Raw genomic sequence first — 6,676 nt, forward strand, 5'->3', positions numbered from 1 at the left:
GTTGTTTGTTGATACTGTTGATTGTATTTCAAGGTTTGAATGTTTTATTTTTTTTAAATCTAATAAAGTTTGTTTTTTAAAATTAAAAAAAAAAAAGGACAGTTGCCAGGAAGCAAACACACAGATCAATGGAACAAAACAGACACGTCTTCAGGCCTCCCATCCAAGAAGATGCCAAGCAATTCCAAAAGAGCTGTAAAATCGAGATGGTCCTTTCACCTTTTCTCCATGCGCATCTTGATGCAAAGGATTTTTTTCCTAGGGTTCCAGAAAGACGTTCACTGTATTCAGAAGCAGAATGACAGAACTTTTTGTGCCCCTTGCTGAGAATAGAATTAGAATTAGAATTAGAATTAGAATTAGAATTAGAATTAGAATTAGAATTAGAATAGAATAGAATAGAATAGAATAGAATAGAATAGAATAGCTTAGGACAAATTTATTTTTATTTTATTTTTATTATTCATATTTCTATGCCCACTCTCCGAGGACTCTGGGCAGCTTACACCAAAGACAGTATACTAAATAGCATATTACCCTCAACAATCTGGGTCCTCATTTTAGCCACCTCGGAAGGATGGAAGGCTGAGTCAACCTTGAGCCGATGAGATTTGATCCGCTGATTTGCTGAACTAGCAATCAGCTGAAGTAGCTGCAGTACTGCACCCTAACCACTGCGCCACCTCGGCTCTCCCATCTCTTCTTAAAAACTTGGATAACCATTTGCCATCCATTTGGTATGGGAGAATGTAGGACTGCTATGGCTGTCCATTTTTTGTTAATTCCATTTTTACAATCTCTGTTTTCCTTTTGGGAGGCCCTCGTTCTGCCTGTACATTCCTAGAAGGATCATGTGATTGTCATTATCGAGCAACTCGGGACCAGGCAAGTAGCTGGTTTGGGATTTAACTCCCTTTTCATATTGTAGCTAGATGATTAAATTAGCTTACAGGTTTTGCTCAATTACCAGCCTTATCAGTTAGAGACAGAAAGGCAGAGGACTGTAATAGTTTAGTAATGAAGCCACTTTCAGGAAGGACCATCCTCTACCAAAACTGTGAATATTTTATTTGCTTGTTGCTTGCTAACGAGCATGTCTCTGTGTTGTTTTCCAAACGTGCATAAAAGCTATGCTCATTTGTACATTAGGGGCTCTCGAATTGAGATTTAGTCCCAAGACCACACCTCTTTGTTGCTGTACAGAATAAACAACAAATCATTTAACGATAGCGATGGGGACTTCAGGGATGGACATCATTAAGCGTCGTGGTTGCGCTTTGACTGCATCGCTTAGTGATAGAAATTTCAGTCTGGACGGCTGTTGTAAATCGAGGATTACCTGTACAGAAACATTTCAGGACAAAAACAAGCAATAGCAAACCGCCAAGAAGTCTGACTCAAACCTTTTATTTTAAGATGCAAGGTGTTTGTGTGTGCATGGTGTCACTTTATGGACTAAAATGCATACAGTTTAAAATATGAGGATGTATCTGTTTCCTGCGTTGATTATAACCCAATACAGTACTCAAGATTTGTATACAATTCCTCACACAAAATATTGCGGAGACCTGTCGGGTTCAAAACAAATGACACATTTGTTTAAGGTGACTTTTTTAATTGTTTTAGAATAGAGTAGAGTAGTGTAGCATAGCGTAGTTTAGCATAGCGTAGAATAGCATAGCATAGCATAGCATAGCATAGCATAGCATAGCATAGCATAGCATAGCATAGCATAGCATAGCATAGAATATCTTTTCTTTTATGTACACTGGGAGCGTATGCACCAAGACAAATTCCTTATGTGCCCAAACACACTTGGCCAATAATATTCTATTCTATTCTATTCTAGCCTTGGTACTACAGGGGTTTAAGGCACCCTGTTATTAAGCTTATTAAGACCAGCTGCCTGCAATTACTGCAGGGTTCGAATCTCGCCAAGGCTCAAGGTTGACTCAGCCTTCCATCCTTTCTAAGGTAGGTGAAATGAGGACCCAGTTTGTGGGGGCAATAAGCTGACTTTGTATAAATATACAAAAGGATGAAGGCTATTGCTGAGCACATTGTAAGCCGCCCTGAGTCTTCGGAGAAGGGCGGCATATAAATCAAATTAAAAAAAAAAAATTCTATTCTATTCTATTCTATTCTATTCTATTCTATTCTATTCTATTCTATTCTATTCTATTCTATTCTATCCTACCCTACCCTACCCTACCCTATTTTATGGGCCACCCACAAAAATAATGAGAAAGGAAAGGACAGCATATACATTTTGCAGACATATTCAAGAAAAGGAAGTGTATCTTTTCCGAAAGACAGCAAGGGAGATTTACTTCTGCTAAGTTTGGCATAGGTGCAATTTTTAAAACAGTCGCCTTGTCGTGGCCTGGGGAAATTGCAACCAGGGGGCCTGTGAATTTGCTTGTTTTGCTGTGTAGGTAGGTATTCTGAATGGGTCACATGAAATCCCCCCCCCTTTCTTTAGGAAGATTACCTTAATAGCTTTGGCCAAGCATAATAGCTAGCAATATATTACCATGGAAACAAAATAATTAGCTGATTGCTTAAAATGGGCAGGAAGGATCTGAAAGGGCAAGGTTTCCTCATCCCCTCTGAGCCACCAAATGTAATAATCCAATTGCTTAGCATGAATACTGAGTTAGCCCATTATCAGGGTCACAGAATATATTCTATTGTAAATGAACCTCCAATGGCCAAGTTTAACTGTGCACACAACTGGCAAGGGGAAACTAATTGTTAGAAGAAATATCCATCTGGTTCAGTTCCAAGCTGGGAGAAGGACACTGGAAACATGGAGGCTGGTTGGTTTATGGATGAAGCAGAACCTCATGTTTGTGGTTCTGGGCAGCTGACAAAATGGAGTTGAGAGTGGGTGGGTTTTTTTACCTTCTTTGGGCTTTGTATTTGAGTTTCCTGTTCCTGTGCAAGGACATGTCCTTTAATATTCTATTGGCTGTTGTCAGATTCATGTAGGGGGCAAAGCTGGCTCTATAGGCAAAAGAGGAAATGCAAATCCTAGGTGTTTGTCTGAGCTAATCTGGTCAGCCTCTGGCTTATTGTTTATCTGAGCTTCCAGGTTTGAAGTTTGGATTGCTCTGGGATGGTGCAATGAAGGGACTTCTGTTCTGAAAAGGTGTTGGGCAACGGTCACCAACTGGTGGTCTGTGGACCACAGGTGGTCCACGAGAAAATGTTGGTGGTCTGCAGAAAAATTATTTGCATTTTTAATATTGCACTAAATCAGGGGTCCTCAAACTATGACCCCTGGGCCGGACACTTGCGTTGCTGCAGAGGGTCTCCCCGTTCGGGGTTTTTTTGTGCAGGTTGGAGGGGGGGCAGAAATTCCAACTTGGGGTCTGCTTCCTGGTACGGGGCTTTGGGCAAAGGCTGGAGGGAAGTCTGCTGGTGGCGAAGAGCTGGAGGGCCTTGTTCCAGTGGGACTGCATCATGGGCTGGAACTGGCTGACCATCTCAGCCCACTGAGCCTCCAGGTACTGGTACCTGGCCTTGCAGGTCTTCCTTCTGTTGGAAAGCCTATGCTCTTAGTCCTTAGTGAGGTACTTCTGCTGAGCCTCCTTCTCGGTCAGATCCAATTTGAACTGAGCTGTTTTGCCAACTCTTTCTCGTGGTGGCTGCTTAACATCAACAACTGCTTCCTGTTGGGGCTCTAAGGAGCCCGGGTGGGCAGGCAAGGAGTGGCTGGCAGGAGAAGAGTGAGTAGAGGCCGGCGAGGCGCCCCTTGATGTGAGTGACATTGAGTTGCCCACACCCAGCCAGTCACATGACCACCTAGCCACTCCTACCCAGCTGGTCATTAGGCAGATCATATTGGTGGTCCGCGGGATTTAAAATTATGAATTTAGTGGTCCCTGAGGTCCTAAAGGTTGGTGATCCCTGCTCTATACCATTCCAGACAAATGGTATAGTCCATCTCTTCTTAAAAACCTCCAGTGGTGGAGCACACACAACTTCTGGAGGCAAGCCGTTCCACTGTCAGAAAATGTCTCCTTAGTTCTAGGTTCCTATCTTTAAATCTTTACAACTGTTGTTTTACACTTAATCTGGTTTACATTTGCTTAAGGAACAGGGTGCAAATCCTCGGATCACCACTGGTTCACTGCCCGCGCATGCGTGGTGCATGCCGAAAGCATGCTGCGCCTGTGGATGCGCAGCACGCACCAAAAGCACACTGCGTGCACATGCGCAATGCACATCCAATGCACTCTTCGCATGGAAAAAGACGACTTCACTAGGTAAGTAGAAAAGGGAGGGGGAAACAGCTGTGCCACGTGATTTAGCTTCACTAGAAAGCAGGATTTCCTTTCTAGTGAAGCTAAACCGTGCGGCACAGCTGATCGTCGGAAATACGATTCGAATGAACCGGCAGCTTGTTTTAACTACCAGTCTGACTGAACTGGTAGCTTTTTAAACTACTGGTTCAACCGAAGAGATAGCTTTTTAAACTATCGGTTCAACTCAACCGGTAGCTTTTTTTTTTACTACCTGTTTGCCCGAACTGGTAGTTTTTATCACTACCGATTCGCCCAAATTGGCGCAAACTGGTAGCATTTCATCCCTGGTGCAAATATCCCTGGGTGCATCCACCCAGTCGTGCCATAGCATTTTTTTTTAATATAATTTGATTTATATGCTGCCCTTCTCCTGAGACCCAGGGCGGCTTACAATGCGTTAAGCAATAGCCTTCATACTTTTGTATATTTATACAAAGTCAGCTTATTGCCCTCACAAACTGGGTCCTCATTTAACCTACCTTAGAAAGGATGGAAGGCTGAGTCAACCTTGAGCCTGGGGAGAATTGAACTCGCAGTAATTGCAGGCAGCTGGATGTTAAATACTGCCTTAGGAGGCATTAGCCTCCTACGCCACTCATTTAAGACATTCCTCTCTTTACAAATCAAGGCAGGGTCTTGAACTGAAAGTGCAACTTTTTCCAGGTTTCAGAACTGGAAAAGAAGAAAAGTTTGGGCTTCACCTTTGAAATGCAACTAAATCCTTAACGGAGGTTGATTAAACAAACATAACCCGTTTGCCTTCTTTTTTAAGAAGCATTTTCAAATGCTGCCATCTTGAGGATAAACTATACAACGGCTGTTGAATGAGGATCAGCACAATGTCAATAGAATATTTGTAGAGAGCGTGTAGGGCTAATGATCCTTCTAGCTCACTATTCAACGCTATATAAGGTACCATATGTGGGCAAAAGAGATAGGTCTGGCTAATGGGGTGTAGGAAGTTAGCACCCACCCCTCTCCTAGGAAAGTCTAGGAAATATTAAAAAGGCAGAATATTATATTTCTCTGGATGAGAAATGGAGAAATGTGTTTTTAGACAGGAAACAGACTCAGTCTTAATAGCCCCCACCCTCCTCAATAGCCCTCAGCAGATGTCCACATTTAAGAGATAAAGAGATAGCTAGGTCTATCCATAGGAAAATGGCCTCACCCAAGATCCAACAAAGCAGTGGTGGGTTCTAACCGGCTTTACTACCGGTTCTCTTCGTGCACACACTTTGCGCGCGATACGGCAAAATCCCCATTCCCACCCCACTCCAGGGGAAGGATACTGCAAAATCCCCATTCCCTCCCCACTCCTGGGGGAAAGGATATTGCAAAATCTCCAATCCCTTCCCACTCTGGGGCCAGCCAGAGGTGATATTTCCCGGTTCTCCAAACTGCTCAAAATTTCCGCTACCAGTTCTCCAGAACCTGTCAGAACCTGCTGGACTTCACCCCTGCTTCAATGTGAATTGTAACGGTTCTTTTCTGCTATTTATTTGACTTAAATAGTCAAATAATTTTAAGCTTGTAACATTGAAATCCTAAATTGCAGTCAGTAATGATAGAATTCTTACTTTCCCCTTTTTATTTTCAATACTTTTTAAGTTTTCTAAATAGCAGAATGTGTCACATTTTTAAGTCACATTGCAAAAGATGACTGCATTAAAATCTGCCTTGAAATAATACTTTGAATTATTTGTATTAAGATTTATAGCATTATAATAAGGTGGGGGAAAGAAATGTTCTTTTTTTAAAAAAAAAGCTTACTTTCAAACAGAGCTGAATTGTACCTATTTATATCCTATATAAATCAAAGCTGGATTGTAGCTGTTTATACATTTTATAAATGTTTGTCACTGTTGATTTATGTATTATAATAGATGACTTTCGTTGGCATCATCTGTTGTTCCTTGAGTTCAAAATTCGGCAGCTGGTTTTTAATGTTCAGAATATCTTTATACCTTTTTAGCGTGTTTCAAAATGTGGTGTTGGTGATTTCTTACTACCACCCAAAGAACACTTTGCATCAAAACTTTTGGGATTCAGACTTATTCATTTGCTTCTCAAGTTGTTATTTTTGCACTGAAGATTTGGCCAAGCTCTTCATCCCATTTCTGTATGGACTGTCTCTTCAGTTGGCAGCCATCCTGTTTATATTCTGACACCAAACCTATTTTTGTTCTAACCCTTTTCTTAAAAAATTTAGTCCAAAAAGCCAGTAACTGGACTTTAAATGGTATTCTGAAGTTTCCACTCTACTATAAGTACATGGGACTGGGGACAGTGCAGGAAGTTTAATATTAATTTAATTAAAATGAAATTAAATTAAATCAATAAATATGGCTTACAACTCTCTCTTT

This window comes from Pantherophis guttatus, chromosome 11, assembly GCF_059756535.1.
Source record: "Pantherophis guttatus breed Tessera chromosome 11, ASM5975653v1, whole genome shotgun sequence".
Lineage (NCBI taxonomy): Eukaryota > Metazoa > Chordata > Lepidosauria > Squamata > Colubridae > Pantherophis > Pantherophis guttatus.